This window comes from Neolamprologus brichardi, chromosome 19, assembly GCF_056152115.1.
Source record: "Neolamprologus brichardi isolate AB-2024 chromosome 19, ASM5615211v1, whole genome shotgun sequence".
Taxonomy (NCBI): domain Eukaryota; kingdom Metazoa; phylum Chordata; class Actinopteri; order Cichliformes; family Cichlidae; genus Neolamprologus; species Neolamprologus brichardi.
The window spans coordinates 6,813,126-6,837,331 of record NC_142122.1 but is presented as its reverse complement, the minus strand read 5'-3'; the positions used below and the strand labels follow the sequence as shown (position 1 = coordinate 6,837,331).

Genomic DNA, 24,206 nt, shown 5'->3' with positions numbered 1-24,206 from the left:
ATCCAGTAAATGCTGTCATAACAGTGAAGCAACTAGCTCTGGAAATCTGCTCAGTTAGACCCTCAGTTCTTACTCAGTGGAGGAATTCTTGCTTCATTTTTGGTCATTTTCTTTTTCAGTTCAACAGTTTGACATTCACAGATAATGACTTGAAAGAAACCGAGTGCAAATCTGTCAGAGGTGCTGTGAGCATTTTGGATGGCGTTAGGAATTCAAACTGAGTCAGTTTTCACTGCTGCAAAACTTTACATTTAGAGGTGCTTGCAATTTTGAAACAAAGTTTGGTTTTCTTATTGCATGCCCGCAGGCAGGCAATATGATAGAAGGGCTTCAGCATGCACTGGTCATGGAGAATAAAAATAGTCTCTAGACCATTCTTGAAAATGCTTCATGTACTGTAGCCACATAGCCTCTGTATGTGCACTTAAGGGCATTGACACCATACAGCTTTCCATTTTTTAGTGCTCCAGAGTGAACAGAGGACCTCAAGGGCAGACACTGTGCATTTTATTCAACTATTGCAGACAATCTGGCTCGTTTAGAGTCGTTTATGTGCTCTATTCTAGTTGGCAGATGTCTAATTGAGGTTAAAGGAATTATGGATGAATAAACTAAGCCTTGAGGGAAAACACACATCTCTGGTCTGGGATTTGTCTGCTACGTAGCTTGTTGGATCTCTGTGAGAGTTCACTGGTGTATGTTTAATTCAAGAAGTGAAATGAAAGCTTTTTGCTTTCAGCTGCCAGTTATTCCACTGTGGAGGTCAAATCAAGGACTCAAAGTCCCACTGTAGGGCGTACACAATTAGATGTGTTTGCTTTTGTATCAAAGTAACTTGTAAGCTTACAGTGCCACTAAGTGCTATGTCACATGTGTCAATCTAGCTAGATTTCACTCTGAGTGCTCATTGTTTACAATAACTGTTTCTCAGCAACATGGTATTTTTTTCTTTCTTTCATTGTTACTGACATTTCTTTATGTAGTGTTAAAAAAAATCCAGGGCTTGTTGGATATGACTACAAATCTTTAGGTTTGTGTAGGATGAGTTGATGTAAGTCTTACCTTTTGAAGTACTTTATAGCCATGCCAATGACTTGCATAACTACCCTTTTACACCTGTGGGCTCTTTTTGGTGGAACACAAGATAAAAAAAACAGACTACCATTGGTAGAAAAAATGGACAGCTGGATTTAAATTTGAATTTGATGCTGAATAAAACCATTTTGGGATTTTTAGCATCTAAATATTTTCCTTTCCAATAACTCCAGTTCCTCTAGTGGTCACTTGAGATTGCCCTGGCAATGTCCTTACTCTTAGCTATCTATCTACTATCTATCTGTCTACATATCAAATGGGGATTTCATAAAAGCTCCTGTAGGTGTAATGTAGGTGCCCATAAAGTCTACATATCAACTACAAAAAAATAACATTATGTAATATTTTTAATTGTAGTTTTTTACAGTGAGGGTAATATAAAGTCCCTTTAGAATATCAGTGCTGTTTATTATAGTCTACAATCAATTTAATAATTTATGTAGTTAAGGGAATTTATCGTGCTTAAAGATCCTCAGAAACTAGTTCATTCAGAGCAGCAAATAATTTTCTTTCACTGCAAAATTTTGAGTAACCAGAAGAAAAAAACTGGTAACAAAGTTTAACAGTTGTGAACTGAATTTGTACTCCTTAACTCCAGAAATGCATATAAAAATGAAAGGAAAGCATTAATACTGGTTAATCATTCTGAGAAATTACAACTCAAAAGTCAAAAGAAATACCAAGAATTCTTCCAAAATGGTTGGTATACAAGGACAAGGCTAAATAGTCTGATACTACAGGCAACCTAAAATAGAATCAGAGTTTCTGATGTTTTACTAGCCACATTGTGACAGTAAGCCGTCTGGTCTTTATCCAGCAATAACACTTCCTCGTGGCCTCTGTGACAATGACCACAGGGCTGCTGTGTGTTGTAGAGACTCAGCGAGATAAAATTTGACATTTTGTAATGGATGGATTAAGAAAAGAAAAATAGAACAGAACGGGTTGCTCACTAGAGTGTAAGGATCTAAGAGTGTAAGGAAGAATGAGGAAAGAAACCCAAAAAATCTTTGGTTGTGGATTTAAAGTGTCATCCTGCTCGGTTTGAATAGCCAAGTCTGAGAAGCCATTGTGATATCATAAAGACTTGTCTTGACTTCAACTAGGAAAAATGTGAAACATCTTCCTGACCTTGTCCAGTCCAAGCTCGGGTTAATTGGAAAGGTTAGTGTGAATGGTTTTCTGCCCAAATGTGTTAGCTCTCTGACAGCATTGCATCCTGTCCATTGTGCACCAAATCCCTGGCTCGCTGTGAGCCACAGCCTCCTTGTCCCTGCACAGGACAAACTGGTTTAGATAATAGATGGATCTTCTGGTTTTTTTCTTCAAGAGTGATTAAAAGAAGCAAGTGTAAAAGAAAGCTAGAACTCCTCAGGATACATTAAACCAATAGCAATTATCACTGTCAGGTTGAATTTATAAATGTAAGCCTGTCTGAGCATGCTCAGTCTGTTATTTGGCTTGCAGAGGATGCAGAAGTCAGAGCCATGACTTTCTTGTAGTCCAGCTCCAACCTTTAGTTTACTAGTTAAATAAATTCTAAAAATGTGCACAATGAAATTTAAGCAAACAAACACAACACTTTGAGTTAGGGCACATTCAACACATGATGTTTATTTCAGTGCTGCATATTACAGGTAGAAGCTCTGGATGTAGCCACAGGGCAAAGCCTGAGCTGCTTGCATTATACACAATGGTTTATTTTAATGCATTTGAGACTAATTCATTTTTTAGGTTTAGAAGAATATTCAAGATTGAAACCCAACTTTCCAAAATTTTATCCCAGAACCACACAAATGTCGAAGCTACAGCTCCGAGCCTTCAGGGCTGAAAAATATCTAAAAGCAAAGGAAAAACATATTTCTGCTTCTCCAGTGGGTTGCTTCACAGTTTGAATGGTAAATTAGTTGAGGCAAATAATAAATTTGGTTGTCTTTTGTTTCTTATCAGTTGTGTTTTATCATGTATACTTAATTATGCTACTTCCATCTAATTCAGAAGGGTCAAGCATTTATAGATTCATAGGTTTGGGTATTTTATGTCTTAGTGCATTTTTGGATACTTAAGAGCTAACATATTAAATAATAGAGGTATGGTTTGTTCCACATGGTGAATGTAACCCTTCTTTAAACACAAACTTACAGTGCTGTACAAAAGTCATGAGTCTTTGTTCAGTACTTTTATCTGACCTTTTTTGTTTATGTTTGTTAAGCTGACTATGAATCATTCAAGCATAAAACAAGCCACTAAACTGAAGGGATGAACCAGTTTTTAGTCTACAAATAACAGACAGCTTAGCTCAGAATCTTAAAGGGAAAAATCCTGCAAAGGCTTGATAAAGGACATGGACGTAAAGGACATGAGCGATGCATCTAGACCTTTAGTTGATCCCCTTACTGTTTGCTGACTGTCAAGAAGTCATGCCCAATGAGGAAAAGATTGAGGTATCTAAGAACTGGACTAAAAATCAGTGGTAGAACAGGTTTTATAGAGTGATTTATCCACATTTGAAATTTTGGGTCAAATCATCAAAAAACATGCACAGAGAAGGTCAGAAGAAAGGCATAACAGTGTCTACAGGTGACTGTCAACAGTAATTATGAATATTTATATGAAACCTATTTGATTCATTTGTCAACCTGACAATAATTACAAATATACTGTTAATGCAAGAAAATCATATCTGGATAGAAAAAACACACAATGGAACTTTATTGGTCATAGATTGTCCTCACTAGAGCCTGGACTTCAACATTATTGAGGCAGGGTGGGATCATCTTAACAGAAAACACAAGGAAAGGCAGCCAACATCCAAACAAGAGCTCTGAATGTTTTCTGAAAAAGCTTGGGAAACCATTCCTGACGACAGCTACTTAATGGAATTCAAAGATAGCTTGCCTGACCTACTGTAACTAGTTTAGGCTGTGCTGAAGAGTAAAGGTGGTCATACCAAATATTAATGCTTAGGTTCATTAAAGTTTTACAAATTCGGTCTTTAACTCAAATATTTTTCATCCATGCATGTTTGCACATTTTTCAATAAATTGTTACACCATTGCTAAACTTATTCACGCTTCTTCACACGCACATGAACTTGAAAGACATCTCATACTTAATCCATAGAGTTTAATATGATGTCAGCCCATCCTTCACAGCTATAACGGCTCCAAATCTTCTGGGAAGGCAGTCCACAAGGTTTGGGAGTGTGTTTATGGAAATATTTTTGGCTGCAGATGTAGCTGCTGGGTTATGGAAACACACTGTGCTTAAACTAATCTGAAGGCCTCATGAAGGACTGTAGCGATTGACTATAGAACTCAATCTTAAACGGCCTTCCACATTGTGGCTGAGTTGCAAATGTTTGTTGAAGTAGTCAAGGTGCCTGGGTGCTTTATATATCTGTGCCTATGGAAATGATTGGAATGTGTGAATTCAATGATTTGCATGAATGATGGATAGTTTTAGAGATACTGCATATTACGTGTTCTCCTGCCATACATATTAAATATGGGGTGGGTCAATATTTTTGCACAGTACTGTAATCTAAGAATATAAAACACCGCTAACTGCTCCAGTTTTTTTTAGACCAATGCTACAAGTTGCTCAATTGTGCATAGCGCTCAGCCAGCATTCCCAGTATATCAGCTGACCTAAGTGCCAGCCAACATCAGCTGATGCCCTTCTGTACATTTTAAGCCTACAATTGCCCTTGTTGCTACACAATACTTTAAAAGGAAGCATTGACAAGTGGGCTGCATAGTATTTCTCACAGTTTTGTTTTGGTTGACGCTGATATTCTGCTGTCACCGACCTAGGCTTTCCATTAAGGTGACTGGAAGGGCATGAACATCTCAGAGCTGAAACAGACTACCAAATACAAATTACAACTATTGGAAATAACATTCATATTTTGAATAAAGTGTTCTCATTGCTATTTGTTTGCCTATGTTTAGATGCTAAGCAGTTCAGTGTTGCCGGCGTTACAATTTTTATCTTAAAAATGGCTTCTGGCTAGGATTAGGGTTGTTTCACTGTCACAGTGAACTAAAATGTTAAAGCTGCAGGGTGTAAAACATGAACCATGAGCTGAAAGATGCTGCAAGGGAACTGTTATGTTTATGACAAGCAACCTTCTTTGTATTGCATTTCTTACAGTCATTTGATCTGTTATAAAAAAAATGTCTAGTGCAGCTTTAAGTCTTAAAAATTGCAGATCACTGATAACACAGAACATTATCAGAACAAAGTAAAGATTGTCTAATTGGTCCTTTATAGAAAAATAAATATCAGGTCAACAAATACTGTAAAGCTACTAAAAGGCATCAAACAGTTATTTAAATCCAGACTTTAGCTCTGTCCCGATGGACTTGTTTTTTCACACTTCAAATGGATAAACAGACCTTTTCAGGGAAAAGTCAATCATTGATCAACCAATTACTTTAAGTGAATCTTAGAACGGTATTGATTAAATTAACTTTCCCTGCTCCCAGATTGTCTAGTGAGGCTAAACAGTGTGGCTGTGGGAAATGTAGCAACAGATGCTGCTCATGTGGGTGGTGTACTTATGGTTTGCCCAATAATCTTACACTTCAGTGAGTGAGAAGTGAGAAGCATCATGTTGAGTGGGTTTTTAAAGCAACTGCAAGCCGACAACCTGTGTTTAAATAATCTAGTGTATAATTCAATAAAGTGGCGCTTGTGTTTATTTTAGAATATGTTTATAGCTTTAAGAATTGTTCAGTGCTGATAAATTATGACTACACAGCTCAAAATTTGTTTAGAGTTTTTTGCTTTGATGCAGCACTATTTGCATTCTCTACTTGAGAAATGATGATGCAGGGGTTTTTTTTCCCTGAGAAACAGACACAAGCCTACATGACAAATTTGCACCAGTTCTATGACTAAAGGCTCCACCATTCCTCATTTCCCTTGGAGAAATAACTTTAGGTTTCCAGCCAGCCAGGCATATAAACACTGGAATTTGCACTGAGAAAAAAGGTCAAAAGATACAGGGAAGGAGTATCCAGAAGGAGCCTCATGTTAAGGGCAATCACATCTTGGCTTAGTTGGTTTTAGCTGCTTTTCAAAGAAAGCTGTCAAGGGGGAAAACAGACAATACAGCTAAAGGCGAAAAGCAACCGGGCCCACAGTATAATGTCATTACATGCTCATGATTGATTTATGTTGCTAGGCTTTCTTTTCATTATTGGTTCAAGTTAATCTCGCAATATTTTTTTTCTGGCAGACAATGCAATTTAATCTTATTATTACTATGCTCACAGTTCGCCATAAGGTAAAAGGACACATTTCATTGTTTCTACCTTGACCTTATCTACCATATCAAAGAACACACATTCTTTCATAAACTCTTTTAATTAAATTCCTCTCAATAGTCGTTACTCATTTGTAAGTGATGCACATGTGATCACTAATGTAATTGGAATACAACCATCTATCCATTTTCTCAACCTCTCATCCTAGCCATACATGTCATAGGAAACGAGGCAGGGTCGTCAGTCATCATGGGGGTAGAACGGAGACACGGAGCCATTCATGCCCACGTCTATGTCTAATTTGGAATCGCCAGTGATTCTATGTATAGCAATAGGAATTCTCCAGAGATTTTCCAACAATGCATTCAACAGTAAATCTACAAATGTCAACTAAAACCCATTAATATGTGTGCAAATTACACCCTAGATTTAAGATACTTTTAAGTCACTGTTAAATTGTTAAATTATGTTAAATGTTACCAAATGTTATGCCCAAACACAGAATTTTCTAGCTTTTGAAAAGTTGGGGGACGAGAAATGTCAGTGGATCATAATTAAGTCTCCATCCTCTGAGATACAAAATTTCATACCATGTCAACTAATACATTTTGCTGGAAGAGTCTCCTACACACCAGACTTATCGATACAGCCATAGCCAGATATGAAAATGAAGTATATACCTATATAGAATAATTTCAGCTACTCCCTTATTCCACTGGATCAACAAAGCAGGTAGCTCTAAATGTTTGATTTGGCAGATTTTTACACCAGATGCCGTTCATGACATAACCCCAAAGTGATGTGTCTTTTCTTAATGTCAAACCAGGGGTTTTGCTTGTTAGGAAAATGTGTAAATGACTAGACTACAGAGCCACTAAAACACATAACTAACTACTTACATGTTCACTTACTCAGTGCCAGTTTGTTGCTCGTCTCCTAAGGTGCAAAGCTACATGGTACAACTAAAATTTATTGTGCATTTAGTGTCAGTGATATAATATTGTTACCTTGTCAACATATGGAATAGATCAGCAGGGTTTCCTGCTCATGGCAGATTGTTATTCAGGTCATGCCAGCTGAGATCCAAGGTTGCAGAGCCAATATGTTCTTACTGCAGTGTGTTCATTCCAGTTTCTGGTGTACGGGGTTCTCTGTCTTTGTGCTTCCTTGAAAATGTGGATATTTAAGAAGCATTATGTGGTTGCGCTTAGTAAAGGATGAAGAAATTGTGGTGTGGGTGTGTTAAGTGCCTGCTGCTGTACTGCACTCCTGGTTAGGAACAGTTTAGGATGGTAGTGAAATGTACCTGAGCTTCTTAGTGTGGAAGTAAATTAACTGATTAGCTAAGCACTACTGAGATAGGCTAACATGTATTGTACACATAGAAAGCGTGTCAGAGAGCATGGGACTTAACCTAGATTTAACACGCAGGGGTTACGAATTTGAAATACAGTAACAGAGAAAACACACCACAAGCAGAATCATGTATGGGATGAATTACATTCTATTGCAAGCTAGTTTCAAATGAGAGAACCTATTATAACCACATTGTACTGTATTATTCCTAATGCACTGAATTAGGGCATAGTGCTGCATGCTGGCATTAAAGCTAGAATTATGCACACATTTAGTCTTTTATTCAGCAATAAAAGTTGGAAATTGTTCTCCAAAAAAATGTCCCACATCAGCCCTGGTTAGCATTACAGTTCTGCTATAGATTAAACATGTGGTTGGTGTACAGTAAAGGAGCCTTTGTGCTTTTTCTCTCTCAGGTGCTATTTTGCTTCAGGCTTTATCAAAGCATGTTTCTGTTGCTGATAAGCAAACCATAGCAAAAGCTAACAGTTGCCTTGGGACACTGTAGCTACATTAGCCATAGCAGATTTCCAACCTTTACAGATGCTAATGCTCTGCCTCAAGGGAATAAGCCAAGAAGCTGACAACTGTACACAACTGAGGAAAGGAAATAATACGCTGCATGACATGATATGCATGAAGTGCAAGGCAGTGGTTTGCATCGGCTTCTTTAATAGGGCTACCTTGTATTTCTGGTCTAGGGAAACAAAACAATTCAGTTTGAATCTGATTGTCTCTAAGAGTAGCTGTGTATATGGACCTAAGCTAACAAGCTACTTAGCACAAGGAACCTAATAACAACCATGACATAATTATGTGCAGCAAAACACTAATGTGTGAAACAACAGAGAAGCACATGGTGTAGCTCATGTAGCTATCGGCTCCCTAATTGTCTGTGTTAGCCTCTGTTGAGCAGCTGGAGGGACACAGTGTCACATATGATGGCAAAAACAAAGCACTGACCCTTGCAACCCCAGCTGGAGTTACTCTGTAACATTCTCCATCCACGGAAAGAAATATCAGATTGCAGCTGACCTCAGTCCTGCTGCTCGAAATCCATAAGAGGCTTTACTACAGGCTAGAGGCGGGTGAATAGGGATAATTTAATGAAACATTAGACAAGTGCACTCCACAGTCCTTTAACAAATTGCTTCTCTGACTGCCAAGCTTGGCTCAATTTGGGTTGCCTGAAGGAAGAGCCGAGTTAAAAGAGGAGCAAAGAAGAGAGAAGAATGAGCAGTTATTCACCTGCAGCATTTGGGGAGGGGGGGCTTCAGATATGATGGTTCCTCAAAACAATTGAAATATTGGAGATGAAGCTGTGGTGTCATGCTGCCCTTAGAAAGACTACTAGTGGATTTCAGAATTTTCTGCAGGACGGATTAAGTGTGATGGCAGGCTGTTGACTTCTGACCAGGAAGAGCAGAAGGCAGCACTTTCCCCGATCCACAGCCACCTATGGGCGTAAACAGGTGGCTGCCGGGGTACTGGCAACGCTTATTGCCAGGGTAGGCGAGTAAACAGTGGCCTTGTTAATATGCTGGCACAGCCCAGGAAAGCATTTTTTTTTGTGGTGTCACAAAGTGGATTCACTGCCCATGGCTTCTTTGCGCTACATATTATTCTTAAGCATAGGATTTAAAGGTAGCCCCTGAGTAAAGCCTTGAATTAGCTTAATGGGAAGGATCAGGCACGTGACTCAAACCTCACGTGCAGAGATAGTCACAAACAGCCGTCTAAAACCAATATGATGATTGATTTTGTTTTGCTGGGAGAATGAATTATGCCCATGCACGTGTCTCTGTATTTCGGGTGGATTTGGAAGTGTGTGCGAGGCATATGGATCCCTGATGTCTCAATAATGAGGGCAGAGAAAGGCTCACAGACATAAAATGGTTTTTGGCTGTACTCTTTTCTTCTGGGTGCATACGCTTTAGGATGTAACATTGTTCATCACATTGTTAGACTCTCCCACATACATTTATGTAAAGACACAAACCCAAGACTGTCAAAGGGAAATGAAGAAACACTTTTTTATTGGTTGGGTTTCGCTTCACAGCATTGCATTCATCAAGCTAACATAAGCAAAGAGTGAAGTTTAAAACGGCTGCTGTTTTGCTTATGCTTAAGCAAATATGTATCTGGAAATGTTTTGGTATAGCCTGACTACATTTTTTCAGGGTTTTTAAAGGAGGCATGCTTGATAACAAAAATCAAGAAAATGCTATTAAACCATTTATTACCAAGTTGTTCTGGTAGCCATCAGTAAAACTTTCCATTGTATAATAATTGTTGGCATCAAGATCAAAGATCATGCTTTTTTCATTGAACCTGTTTGAAAGACTTTCATTTATGCAGAGAGCTGCTAGAGGTTACTTTGCTTTAAACATAACGACGGGTTAAACAAAAGATTGCAGAAAACAACAAAGAGGAGGACAGTTTCATTGAAAGAACAAATGAAAGCCAAGTACAGATTCATTGGACAGTATTGTTTGGTTCAAGGTTCCCTGAAATTTAAAGGTTTATTAGTAGTGTGCAGACCATTTTCCTTTAAATGACATAATAAGTAATACAGCTACATTAACAGGTTTGTAATCTGGGTGACATGATCCCTTTTTAACCAACCTTTATCATAGTAGAGCTCATTCATTTGAAATGAAATGCAGTAAACAGTACGAAGAACCTAATAAGATCACTCAAGATATTTTCTTAATACTTTGCATTAATTCAAAGTATTTTGTGTTACCATGCAATTCAGTGTATTCCTCTAATCCATAGAAAGCCGAATTAGAAATATGCAGCAGATGCTGTTTCTGCCAAAGCTCATTGAGACGTACTTTGACACATCAGCTTACACTGGATGTAACACCAGCTAATGCAGGGTTTGTGTGTGTGCAGCGAACTGACATTGTTGAGTATTAGATTAATGCTGTGCTGCTGTGTATTGTCTAGGAAGTTAATGCTGAAGTTTTTACATGGTATGTTCTCCAGATTAAATTCTTTTTTTTTTTAAATAGAAAGTGATAGCAGTGTAATAATAAGAAGAAGACGAAGAAGGAGAAGAACAAAAACAAAGAAATTAATATTGTCAAATTTTATACTGTTAGTATTCAGCTGGCAGCTACTACAGTTTTCAGCATTTAGTTGACTAAATGCTGAAAACTGCTGAATAGTCTTCATATTTATTTATATTTTCAGAAATTTTGTTAATTATAAAATTAATTTAAATTGTTACTTTAAAGGGAAATTTAGTATTTCTGTGAAACTAAGCCAAAATAAAGGCAGAGGAAAAGGAGCAGCAACCTGCTGTGTCAATAGTATCCTATATTGAGCGGATGCTGTGAGCTATAGGCACATCTATAGCTTCAATCATAAAAGCTTGTGAAAGAAGTAAAAAGAGCGCATTCATCATGTAAGGGTCACTTTTTCCTTGTCTCTCATTACTGTCGTATCTCTAGTATGTTTCTAGTTGTTTCTCTTATGTCAGTGTGCTGTGACTGGATTGGGCAAAGACGGATAACTGCTGCATTTTTGCCACAGCACAATTGATAGTCAGAAGTTGCCAATGAAATAAACTGATGGCACCGTATCACTTAATCTCAGCAGTATTATGGGAAACCACATCATGCTGATATAAGCTGTCACATGTGATAAAATTTACAGCATATATTTCACTACAGAGCTCTGCTGTCATGCACATTTATTTAAATATTTACATATTTATGCTGAGTGGTCCCTTATTGTGTGATATCAGAAATGCTAACTGAATCTAATCGCTGCTGTGGATGACATAGCTGCCATTCTAGGTTGCAAAGAAAACTGTGAGGTATGACTGTTTTTCTGTGCAGTGAAGCCATTTAAATGGGTTCTTTGACCTCAGCTCACAGTCATCCGTAAAAAACCTCTTTCTTTCCTTTTCACGCTCTTTATTTTGGAGTGTTTTTTTTCCACTGTGCATTGTGACTGGAGTTTTCTGTGACTCCTTATTCTGTGTCATTTCATGGCAGCAATAGATCACAGAAGAGAAGGAAACAACTGGGTTTATTTTTGTTTACCCAACACAAGACATTTGTATTTCCTCTTCAGTGAAAGAGGGAGAGGTGGGTGAGGAAAGGTTCTCGTTTGTAATAGACTCTGACCCATAAGGACACCACCACTAGCATTAAGGAAAGACTTGGCTATTGGTCCAGATCAAGAATTGCAAATCAAGTTCTTTCCTGCCTTAAGCTTATGACACGACCTGCCAAAATATCTCAGCTTAGACTTATAATAAGAAAAAAATCTCAGTAAAGGCATTAGGAAAAGCTTGCATCCCTGACATCTGTCTGTACACTCACAAGCACTTTGCACAGATCTGTGGTATGCAGGATCTAAATGAGTCCACAGGCTTTTTCTCAGGTAATGCTGACAAGCAGAACAATCACATTAAACTCTGCATGCGTCATTAAAATATCCATTGCTGGCTCTGTAGACAAGTATTAAGATCTCTCTATGGCAGGAGTTTGGGAAATTTACCTTTGATCAGGAAATATCCAGAAAGGCAGTACATAAGTAGGATTCATGCTTAATAATCAAAAGGGGCAGTGGTCTGTTTCTACTTCATTTTAAATCTTTGCTTTAGATTTTTTTTCTTTGTTCTTTTCATTTTTGAGGGATTAAACCTTTCACAGATGTTTTACCATGTCCAGTCACAGTCTTGGAAGGTTGCCCATTGTAGCAGCTTTGTTTCAGCGCATTCACAGATATATTTCGACGTCAGAGGCTGGGATTAGTTTCTTTACACATGGGGGCAGAATGTCGCAGCCACAGTGTGGTCTGTTAGATTGTGTTAGATTCTAACGTCACAGTGACCAGAACGAGAAAATATAAACTGTAAAAATGACTGCCGTGTTCTCGAGCATTGAGCTGGACCCAGTGCATGCTGGTTTATTAAGACTATAACTTGCTAGCATTTAGCAAATTGACTGCGGAAGCCTTAGTAGGCTTTAAAGTACTAATGAGATCATCCAACAGTGCCTTAAGAACACCTCCACCCGCTGCAGGATGTAACAAGTAATTAGCTTTCCATATGAAATATTAACATGCATTTTTTTTTCTTGTAGGTCTCCTCATTTACCCAAAAAGCAGGAGAGCACTACATTAGCATGACCAAGATCTTTATCTTTAAACCTCTGTCCTCATTTGTACAATTTATTTTATCAAGTTCTTCAAGTGTAGTGATATAAAAGATATTTGGCTTAGAAATGCAGAGATGTGTTTGACGTGTATTAAGCATTACATCACAACTGGTCTATAAGCTATATGGTTAATAATTCTAAATAAAAGAATAGGGTTAAATATCAAAGAGGCAAACTGCAATTAGGCGATATGCTCTGAGGCAAAATAACCAAAGTTTATAAAGTGAAACTTAAAAGTTTGTTAATAACCTAAATGTTTGAGGAGAAAATAATTGTGGCATTCTTAGCCAACTTTTTTACTAATGAAGTTGAAGAACTATCTCCTAAAAAGAAGTGGCTCCAACTCTTCCTCATTTATGCCTTCTTGTTCCAGTAGTCCACTTCTATTCAGTGTATACAAGATCACAGGACCCTAAAAGCTTTCATCAGGAACTCAATGAGACGTGGCAAACAATACTAGATGCCAACTTTAAGCTAATTGCACAATTTACCATCAAGTGCGGGATCTACCAAGGAAAGGCCCTTTCCCCGTTGCAGAGGAAGTGGCTGGCATCCAAAAATCCTACCAGTGGCTGGACAAAGGTGGACTGAAGGACAGCGCAGAGGCACTAATCATGGCAGCACAGGAACAAGCTCTCAGCACAAGATTGATAGAGGCTGGGGTCTATCCCACCAGGCAAGACCCCGGGTGCAGGCTGTGTAAAGATGCCCCTGAGACAATCCAGCACATAACAGCAGGGTGCAAGATGATAGCAGGCAAGGCATACATGGAACGCCATAACCAAGTGGCTGACATAGTGTACAGGCACATCAAAATGGGAGATGTCTAGGGTAGTTGAGAATGACCAAGCTAAGATCCTGTGGAACTTCCAGATACAGACAGATAAACTGGTGATGGCCAACAAACCGGACATAGTAGTGGTGGACAAGCAGAGGAAGACGGCTGTAGTGATAGATATAGCCATACCGACTGACAGCGACATCAGGAAGAAGGAAGAAGCTTAAGAAATACAAAGGGCTGAGAGAAGAACTCAAGAAAATGTGGGTGTGGGTGAAGGCAATAGTGGAGGGAGGGAGGAAGACGACAAAGCGGACAAAAAAAAGATCTCTGAGATCTCTGTCCAGTAGAAAGCAGTCGTAGGAAAAGCAAGGACACAGTGTATGACCTTCAAGCTCTGGTAGACGACCCGAATTGAAGGATAAAGACGGCCTCTCACAGCGAGAGGAGAATTTTTAATATATTATAATATATAAAAATTCTCCTCTCGCTGTGAGAGGCCGTCTTTATCCTTCAATTCGGTGGATTTTTTTTTTTTTTATGTGTGTGGATTTTTGTTTGAAACTTTCTGAGCTGTGTGCATTAGTTAAAATCCATAATTTTATAGTTCAGATGGTTTTTCATCAGCCATCTGGAAAATAGACAAATTTCATTTACAATTGGAGACTTATTGTGAAGTATTGGGTTTGACAGGTGTGATGATTGTGGTGTTATTGTGTGCAGTTGAATAGAGCAACAACAAGGGCAGACAAGGAAAAGCAAAATTTAAGTTCTTAAATAAGTGTCAGCGCACAAGATTAAGACTGTCAGTTAGATTCTCAGGTAGCACAAACTAAATTCAAATTGCCTGTCTTTTTCAAACTTGAGTAAAGGTGGACTGTGCAGCTTCTGTGACAGCTTGATGTGACTGGTGTTATATGAATCATACAACAATGAAGTCTTTTTTTTTCAAAGGGAAACAATTACACGAGGACAACTCATAACAAATTGCAATGTTATTATCTTTTCACTGCCTTTTTCCAAAGAACAAAGAGTTCTTAATGACATTCTCTGGTAATATCACTCACTGGTATTCTACAAGGCAGAAAATGTAAAGCACATTCAAAAACTATTCAACCTACAAGGTTTGCAGGAATGATTCATTAGCTGACTCATGTTAATCAGGGATGTATTGAAATATGTAACGTCCCTTTTTAACCTTTCATTTTGTGCCGGCTGAAAAAACTGTAGTCAGCCAGGAGGCATAATGATCACTGTATGATAGATTTTAATAACATGTTTATAACTCAGGAATGCAAGTAGAGTTTTAGGTTGATATGTCTGAGGATTAATGTGGTAATAATTGAAAATTTAGGGCTGAAAACATAAGCCATTACTGGGTAATATGTGTAAAAGTCGGGCTAATGGTACATTATTTTATATAAAATCTTGGCAAATAATAATACTAGAATAAAAGAATAGCCAAGCTACATCCCATAAGTTGAAAATAATCAATAAATTGTGACACATTTAGTGGAAGAATACTTTACAATAAATCAATTCTATAAAATATTTGAAATGACCCCCCAAATATTATTAAAGGAATAAATCATTACAAACTTATGTAGCACACAAAAAGTTCATAAAATGTTACTAATGTTCTACAGCACATGTCATAAAAATGGACCGAGGTTTAAATTTAAACTTGTGGTGGTTTTTATTCTTTCTTTTTCAAAAAAACTAAATAAATATTAGTATTTTTAGGTTGAAACCATTAGGCTAAAGTTAGTTTTAAGGTTTAAAACAGTCAAGCTAAGGTTAAAGGTGGAAAAGTTAAGCTAACAGTACAGAAATGTTAGAAAGATGGACCAAATGGCAAACAGAACAAACCTACTGTGATTTAAAGCTAACAGGCTGTGATGTGATTTAGATGTTTGTGAACTTTATATCTAACTACAGGCAGAGTGTTTATGTTAAAATTAATGCACTGAAGTAGTTATTCAGTCTGTTTGGGAGTGTCTTCTGACAACTGGGAGGATTTTTTGTGTTCAGATAGATATGGATTTAAATATTAGAGCATTAACCCGGCAACTCTAAAGGTTTCAGCCAAAGATTTACAGTTTCCACTCAGAGTCAATAGGTGGTGTTTCTGCGGCTCGCTGGATATCTGCTGCACAATGATACATTATAGTGACTTTAGAAGGGCACTTGAAGAAATGAGACTTCAAAGAAGCAACTGAGATAGCAGCTGCCCAATCAGATCTCACTTTGGCAGGATAATAGCATTCAGGTCCCTGGAGGCAGAAATGAAGATGTGTCATAAATTATGAATTTCCATGAGAACAGATATGGATGATGGTGTCATGCAATAATTGGCACAGCACTTAGCTCCAAGAGAAGCTGGCTGGTGGCTGAGTGATGTACGCTGCGGGCACCTGCCTGGAAAACATGTTGAAGTGATTTGCAAAGTCAGCATGACGCAAAGAAGCGTCCTTTATTACCATGTTGACCCAAGGCTGTATGATGGAGCCACACAGTAGGGAACAACAGTAGGTTCAAGGTTAGAAGAAAACTGTGCCTATGGTGTGAACCTGAAATTGAAACTATACCCACACATCTTACTACCCAGCAGTGCAACTCTAAGTTTAGGCATGACGTAGTCAGGTAAAATGAGAAAATAATAAGCTAAAATGTACAAGTGCGTGTGTGAGTTTTAAATAATAAACCACACTGATTTCCAGTCAATGATAAGCTATCAGTAAACACCATCTTCATTAGAAAGATCTAAGCAATACCAAAACAACTTAACATTTTTCAGCAAAGAAACAATGCAGTGCATAACAAAGCATTTCAAAACACACGTTCTTTAATTATATGCAGTCTTTGCAGATGGAAAGTTTGTGTGAAGGAAGGGCAAAATGGTAAAGCAATGTACAAGCTTACAAAGCATAAGAAGGTAAAATGCAATCTGAACCCAAACTACAAAAACTATCTGCTTCTACGTACATAAAATCAGATCTCCCTCTGTTTCTGCAACGACAAAATACCAGCATAAACTAGTAAAAAACATAAGTATATGCCGACCCCAGCCAAGCAGTCAAAGGTTGCTACAGTTGGCAAGACTTTTCTGTGAAGTGTTCCTTGACCTGGATTTCACCAACTTTGCTGTCAGTGTGTTAGAGCGCTCAAACACTAATAGAAAGACCTTGTTTCCTCATTAGGATAGAGATCTGTGCCAGTGTTTGGAGCGGTAGTCTAAATTTAACTGGTAATTATGTAACATCTCAGGATGTGTTGTGGAGTAACACAAGTATTTTTACTTCAAAGACTAAATAAGCAACATGACCCATAAATTTCAAAAAAGGAATGGATAATGTGGGAGGCATTACTTTTTGAGTAATCCACAACAAACCTTATTATTAGACCAGTTCAACTGTTTTTATTTGATAGCTCAAGTAAAAACACTGTAAGGCAGACACTATGCAAAGATGGTAGAGAGGTCCAGTCTTAGGTAAATGTCTTAATAAAACTTAAAGAGGTAGTTTAAACACAGTTCACATTTTACAGGTATCTGATTTTCTTATTAATTAATTGATAGACTGTGTGTGCTTAAATCCTGATCTGATCGTTATTAGAGCCAATCTTTAAAGATTAGAAAGGTGAGGATCATGATCACAGCAGTTGTGTTGGGAACATTGATTTTTAAAATTGTGTTGACGCTATGCTTATTTTATGCATTTTCCCCCTAAAATGTAACAAATAAATTGTCTAAGAACAAAACACCAGTCATAAAGAATTCTTGTCATGTATCTTACTACATATAATAAACCCAAGCAGCAAATATAGAGGCAGGTTTCAAAATTATGCTGCCCCCCAAAAAAACAGATCAAACTCCAGACCTCAGCTATAGGTTTCTAGGGCCACTCGTCTCTCTTCTTCTAAATAAACAGGATTAGAAGCCACACAAATGTCCAAGATCAGTGCCATTTCTCATCCCATCCTGCTCCCTGTCTCTCCGCATTGTTTTCCTGCAGGTGAAAAAGTGAACGGATGAGGTGGAGGACACACGCACGCACACACACACATGCAGACAAGCACACACACAAACGTCACCTTGCAACATTCATCCGTGGGAGGAAGAGAACAACTTTGGATTGTTTGTTGCCCGCAGGAGGAATTCAAGGTCAGTGCATAGTGCGTTCACACACGAACTCACAGAGTCTGACTTGAGAACAAATAAACAGAAGGGCAGTCTTCCTTTCTGTTGCTGCTTGACTATAATCAGAAGCTTAATAGATAAATAATAGAGTTTTATATTGGTATTTATTGACAGTTCCTTTCATCCTTGCATTCTTTCACCAGTTTTTTTTTTTAATCCTTTTCAAGTAAGCTTCCATCTTTGGTTGCCCCTTTTTAACCCCTCCCCCCGACACACACACACACTCTACCTTCCTTCCTTTTCTTGATCTTGCAAGTCTTACTTCCCTCTTTCTTTTTTTCTCTCTTCATTTCTTACTTCCTTACTCATCTCTGCTTGGCTCTGAATTTTATCCCCTCCTTCCTCTCTCGTTTATTTTAATCCCCGCTTTCTTTTTCATTTTGCTTCTGCTGTCCTTCCTTCTGTCCTTTATCCCCCCCCCTTAACATTTCTTATATCTAAAGAAAACCACTAGTCAACACACCAAACAAACATTAGGCTGTCCAAGGATTTTTTTCCCTGTGAAGTCCACATACTGGGAAGAATTTGGATTTTAATTGCTTCCCCGTAGATCCCTGCTTCACCAAGGAACTGGGTTACTTGCATAAGAAGACAGAGGCATTTTAATCGAATGCTGCCAGCCACAGTAACTCCAGCAAAGCCGTGTCGCAGGTTATTTAGCTACAGCTATGGAAATCAAGATGATATCCAGCTGTTTTCTGGGAATGACGGCGCCAGTTTCAAAAAGCTTTTAAAGTGTCATTCCTGCAAAGACATCCTGACAGGATCATGTTTACTGTGTCTATTTAGCAGTTCAATGTTGTAAGTGAGCTACACCTACAAAGGTTGCTTTAAGGATAAATATAGTACAAAAACTTTACTTACTACTAAATTTTCAAAGCCTTCACTTCATCTCAATCTAACATTGCTTCCTCTAACCGATTCCAATGGGGGAAGGGATTTGATATCCCTAAGCAGCAATGTATGAATCTATCCACTTCAAGTTAACATGGTGTTTTTGCCAAGGTCTTAAGGGTGGAATGAAGTGAAATAAGTTTAGTTCATCATGCTCATCTATTTGTTATAATCATGCCCCAAAAGTGCTGAAAACAAGCAAGCACTAAGGTTTCATGTCGACCACACAGTGGCATTAGTTGTGCACTTATTAGTTAACTGATAGTCCTCAGGCTGATCTCACAGCTGCATTATTAACCAAGAAACTGTTAAATGTCAGGATGATAAACTAATGCACTCAATGTGTGGAAGTCAAACGTTTTTATTCCCATTTTATTCCAAATTATAGTGTGGGATTTTTAGCCAGTCATTAGTAAGAACAGACAAAGCATTTCACAATACCTGATCATCCCTCCTCAGCCCCCCAGTTTATATCTAGCCTTCTTTGTCCGTCCTTCTTTCTTTTCCTTGAATTTCTCTCCCCTGCCTTGTTCTTTCTTCTTTCGGCCTTCTCTGCTGGATTCTGTTTTATCAAGCTCTACTTCCTTTAGTTCTCTTATTCCTTGATTCCCTGATTGGTTTTATTGTTCCTTCCTCACCCCCTGATTTTTTTATGCTCCCAGCCTCCCTCCTGTCATTTCTTCCTTATTTTTATTTTACTTCCTATATTCAAAAGGCCTAAATTTGAATCGAAACTACTTCTAGATGCTAATAGAGGCTTGGAATAAATATCATGTACTGTATGTATACAAATTATAACAGGGTCAAATATACGCAGAACACAGTCAGCTCTGCATGTGGCACTGGGCAAAACAACAGATTGATTTCAGTAAATGAGTCTTCTGTAAATGCACTCTCCTATATTAGTACCTAATACAGAAATGGTATGGTACAACTAAAAAAAGAGGCAGATTTAAATCAGGGAATTAAAAACTATGCAGTTGTCTGTTTTATCAAATAGGTTAAGTCTTTCATTTTAACCAGTCTGTAGGATGTAGTATTAAACATGGAGAATATCAGAACAGTTTGCTTTAAAAAAAATTAAATAACTGAAGTGAGTCAGTTTCTGAACACTGTGTCATTCATTCCTCTACTCACGCCATCTGCCCAGTCTGACTAACAAAAGGAGGTCTGGATCTGCCACATGTTTTTTGTTGACATTACAAAAGAAAATGATGTGGGAAAAATGTTGCTACATCTGATATACTCTACATCTCCAATTAGACTACAGACATTTGAATGATCAAGAGTGAAAACTGCTTTGATATTGTTGATTTTTCTTGTAAAGTCGAGCCTTTCCTTTGTGACTTTTAAGGGTTCAAAGCTTTTCCCTTCTGCCTTTTTTTTAAGTTTCTTCCTTACTCATCAGTCTGACATTCAATCTTTTGTCAGTTCCTTTCTGCTTGGTTTCATATTTTTGTTCTCCCCATAATTTTCTCAGTTTCTACCTTACTTCTTGGTAACTGTAGACAGCTGTCATGGATTCAATGATACCTTTAGATGAGGTTAGGGCCATACACTAACAAACTCCTTCTGAATGATACCTGCCACAGAATCTGTGTAAAATATTCCAACAAGTTACGCCACTAGCTGAGGAAAATAATACCTGTTTTATAGGTTTAGAATCTCAGGGCACTGTGAAGGATAAACAGGGTCAGCCAGAAACAAAGGGAGACTGTAAATTGTGTTTCGCTGCCAGGGGACATTATGGTGAGCCTATAGTTTGACAACACTAGTTTTAGACCTTATAGGAAGTTTACAGAGTTGTTCACACAGAGAAGTATTCCACAACCTACACTAATGGACAAATAAAGCAGGGTTGTGTGTTGTGCAGCATGCAAACTGCTGTATATTCTTCACTGATTTGAATCGGTGTTGAGCTACAGTCACTGTAAAACATGGAAGATTTTAACCAGATACCATTGCTCATTAACTTAAACTCATTAACCTCCTACTGTATTTCAATAAGAAGAGATCATTAGAGGGAATTTAACATGATTTATTGCTATACTGAATTCAATTATGCTATCTGGCGATTAGATTCCAATGGCACATCATAGCAGTGACAGGAATTTGGGCCGGATGAGTGACTTGCATTAGTTGGGGATGGAGACAAGGTGGGTCGCATGGTTGAATCTACAAGGAAGAATGAAATATGAGCAGTGCAATTTAAAGAATCTAGAGTGGAGGCTGATTGGCTTTAAGAAAGTGGGCAGAAAGATGATTGCCCCCAAGCACATTTGAACCCCAATGTCCAATTTGTTTAAGGAGTGTTGCTGTGTTCCACGCTCAGGCATGATTAAGCATGGCATTCAAAGAGGTGGGCCGATTGTGACTCAGTTGGACCTGAGCAGAGTGTGCAGTGTGATCGTTAAGTCCCCCTCATCACTTAACTCCAGCAGTTCCTCAACAGCAGCTAATATTATAAAAATCACTGTGTTAGACAATTAAATTAGGAGACTCTTCATCCTGCCCTTCTTGCAGCATGCGATGAGATGTAATAGGTGTTAATCACTACACAAATTAGAAATCTATACAAAAACTTCAGAGCAACAATGGTAAATAAGACAGAATATCAATAATGTTAGCCAATCAGTGTTCTGGAACTCATTGGGTGAATGGAAATAGTCATTCTATCACATTATTCCAGTTTAACTGATGTGTTAAAAGTCAATCAGCTCTTTCCATAGTGCACCTACCACTCAACCTCCACACACTTCCTACTCCATAATCTGAATTTTGATAATAGCTAAGGGAATATTGATTTGATCTTTATAAATTATATAGATCAAGAGAAATGTAGCTCTTTGTGGACTGGTTGTAGTTAGAGCTATTTGAGTTGAAGGTTGTTTAGAGTCTTTTACTAATAATCAATTAACATGCCAAGTGTTTTCAGGAAGAATCAACATGTTTCCATGGCTATTGAGTGATTTAAAGTATTGAAACAAAGACTTAGTGAGTTTTTGGATGACTTCAAGGACATAGATGGTGACTCTGGTTTACTGAAGTTTAAATGGAAAAAACCTGTTTGTTTTGTAGCTTAGAGTATTTCTCTTTTTATTGCTTGATGAGTTTCCCTTTTGAAATAGCCTTGCAGACAATATTGTATAATTTTGTGTCTCGATAACTGTCAGGTTTATATAGTGGATTGTCATTTATGCTTGGAAATATTTACTCATATGTGCTTAGAGTTTTATAATTAGTTGTAGATTGATAGCGGTTTGATCCGTAGTAGTCTGTGGAGACTCTGTGTGCCTCCCAGAGCACTCTGGCATGCACACACAACTTAAGGTCAGGAGAAAGGTTATATCTGCTCTTACTGATTTATGGTATAGGAGGACACCTTCTCTGTATCTGGTTAAGTATAAGAGCCTTTTGTTCAGATGGACCGCTACACTCCTGGCACCAGCTCTGGGGAGTCTTCACAGGGTCACATCGTGACCCCCCCCACACACACACACACACCTACACGACACACAGACAAGGTATTCTTTGTCCACATGTATACCTATGTAAGACGTCATACGTTAATAAACCTATGCATACTCATGTAACCTCAATAAAGAGCAGTGTTACGGGGGGAGCCGACGAGAGCAACATAAAGAACTTTGCCTACTCGTGTCTTCCTTTGCTGTGCAATTGAATTGTCTTGAACGTTCCAGCGAATAGGTTTATGCTACAAACCTATCAATAACCCTGTCACCAAAAAAAGAAGAAAAAAGTATATCTTGGCCAAATCAAGTGGCAGCTTCTGGGGCTGAAAAATGAAACCTAGCCATTTTGATTGACGGGTGCACCAGGATGCTAGTGTAGCTGATAACCGTCTGCTAAGCCTGACTGCCACTAATCGGAGTCGCTGAGCTGGGGCTTTTGATTATATTTGGTGCCTTTGAGAGGATTTTTATGAAATTATATAACAAATAATGTGGCTTGCTGTATGCTATAGATGGTTGAAGATGGTGCCTCAATTTTGGTGAGTACACTATGGACACCTCAGACTTTCATTACAACTTGCCACCTACAGTAGCACAGTTCTGCAATGGTTGGAAGTATACATGAGGGGAAGAATGAGGCGGACAACTCCACAACCTGTGTCTATAATGGGGTCTCCATATGAACTTTCTGATCTGGAAAAACAAGAAAATAGGAGTCTCTGTTTCCTAAGAAAGTTGAAATCGTCTAATGTGTGCAACAATTTGCTGAAGATTTTCTAAAAAAAATAATAATAATAATAATAATAATAAGTCAGTTGTGGTGAGCTTTGAGTATACATTTATGTGGTCAGCTGGGGGAGCAGAGGGAAGCACCGTCAGCTCTGGTGATACAGTCAAACTAACTAAACTGATTAAGAAGGCTGGCTCTGTGACTGGCTGCAAATAAGACACATTTCAATACACTTTTGGATAATTCTTGACCGCCAGTACTTACTGGACAGACAGCAGGGCACCTTCTATAATAGAGCTTTTCAATTCCACCACAAGGACAGATACAGGCAACACTGTCTAGCAGAGAATAGTCTGTTCTTTCAATTTAAGGTTTGATTGCAGTTTTAAATTTCTATTTAGCTAAATGTATTTTTTTAAATGTTTTAATGTTTTTGTGTTGCATGCACACAGTTTGCTATTTGAGCTTGTGCTCCAGCCCTAATTCAAATATGATAGCTTTTGGCTTAAGAAAACACTCCATGATGTCTAGGTGGCTATGTCCATTTATATACTATACTATATATGTCTATGTTCTGCATCCAGCATATGGTACACTACTTTCAGCTTACAATGTGAATGTCCTACAAATTACAGGTCACTACTATGTTACTACTGCATCACATCAATACGCATTGCATCTACTATTTGTACTTCTTAGATGCACCATCAAATACAGCATAACTATTACTGTCAGTTGGTGAAATAGCTGGTTTCTCTGACAGGAAGAAAATACTGCTAGGCACATGTTGTAATGCATTGGAAGTGATGTGCTCAGATCTTTTTCTTTTTTTTTAAATAAAGCTGAGATGTATTGTTTCCACTGCAGATATCTTCAGAGAGTGGGTGTGTTTGGAAGCCTCTCCTAAGAGATCTGTGAAAGAAATATCGGGAAATATGTGATATGCTTAAAACGTTGCCCAAGCAAATTGAGTTCAAAGAACTAAACCAAACTTGACATTCAAACAAAATCTGCTACATCCCACAGTCATGAAGATTATATAAAAACTGGCTGATGAAACTGTAACAGATTTTTCTGTGCAGCAAAATGTGTTTTGCCTACTTTGACTGAGCTTTGATCAGAAAATGTCTGGATGGTGAGATCTCTGAATAGTTTTCTCATCCTTCAGCAAGTGTTTGTGAACTTTTCCCAAAACTTCCACCCTGGTTGGTGAACAGTAAAGCATTAGCTAG

The 24,206-nt window shown here is 38.1% G+C and overlaps 1 protein-coding gene across 2 annotated transcripts in view; it reads left to right on the top strand.

Annotated features, from left to right (window-relative positions):
• The window catches only part of LOC102785515 (leucine-rich repeat and fibronectin type-III domain-containing protein 2), a 134,697-nt gene that overhangs the window by 30,932 nt on the left and 79,559 nt on the right, over positions 1 to 24,206 (top strand). The window contains exon 2 of one of the 2 annotated variants that reach the window (XM_087833038.1): positions 17,693 to 17,841. The exons of the other annotated variant lie outside the window; for it this stretch is intronic. The gene's annotated coding sequence lies outside the window, so the exon portion shown is untranslated. The remainder of the gene's footprint in view (positions 1 to 17,692; positions 17,842 to 24,206) is intronic. 2 annotated transcript variants of the gene reach the window in all.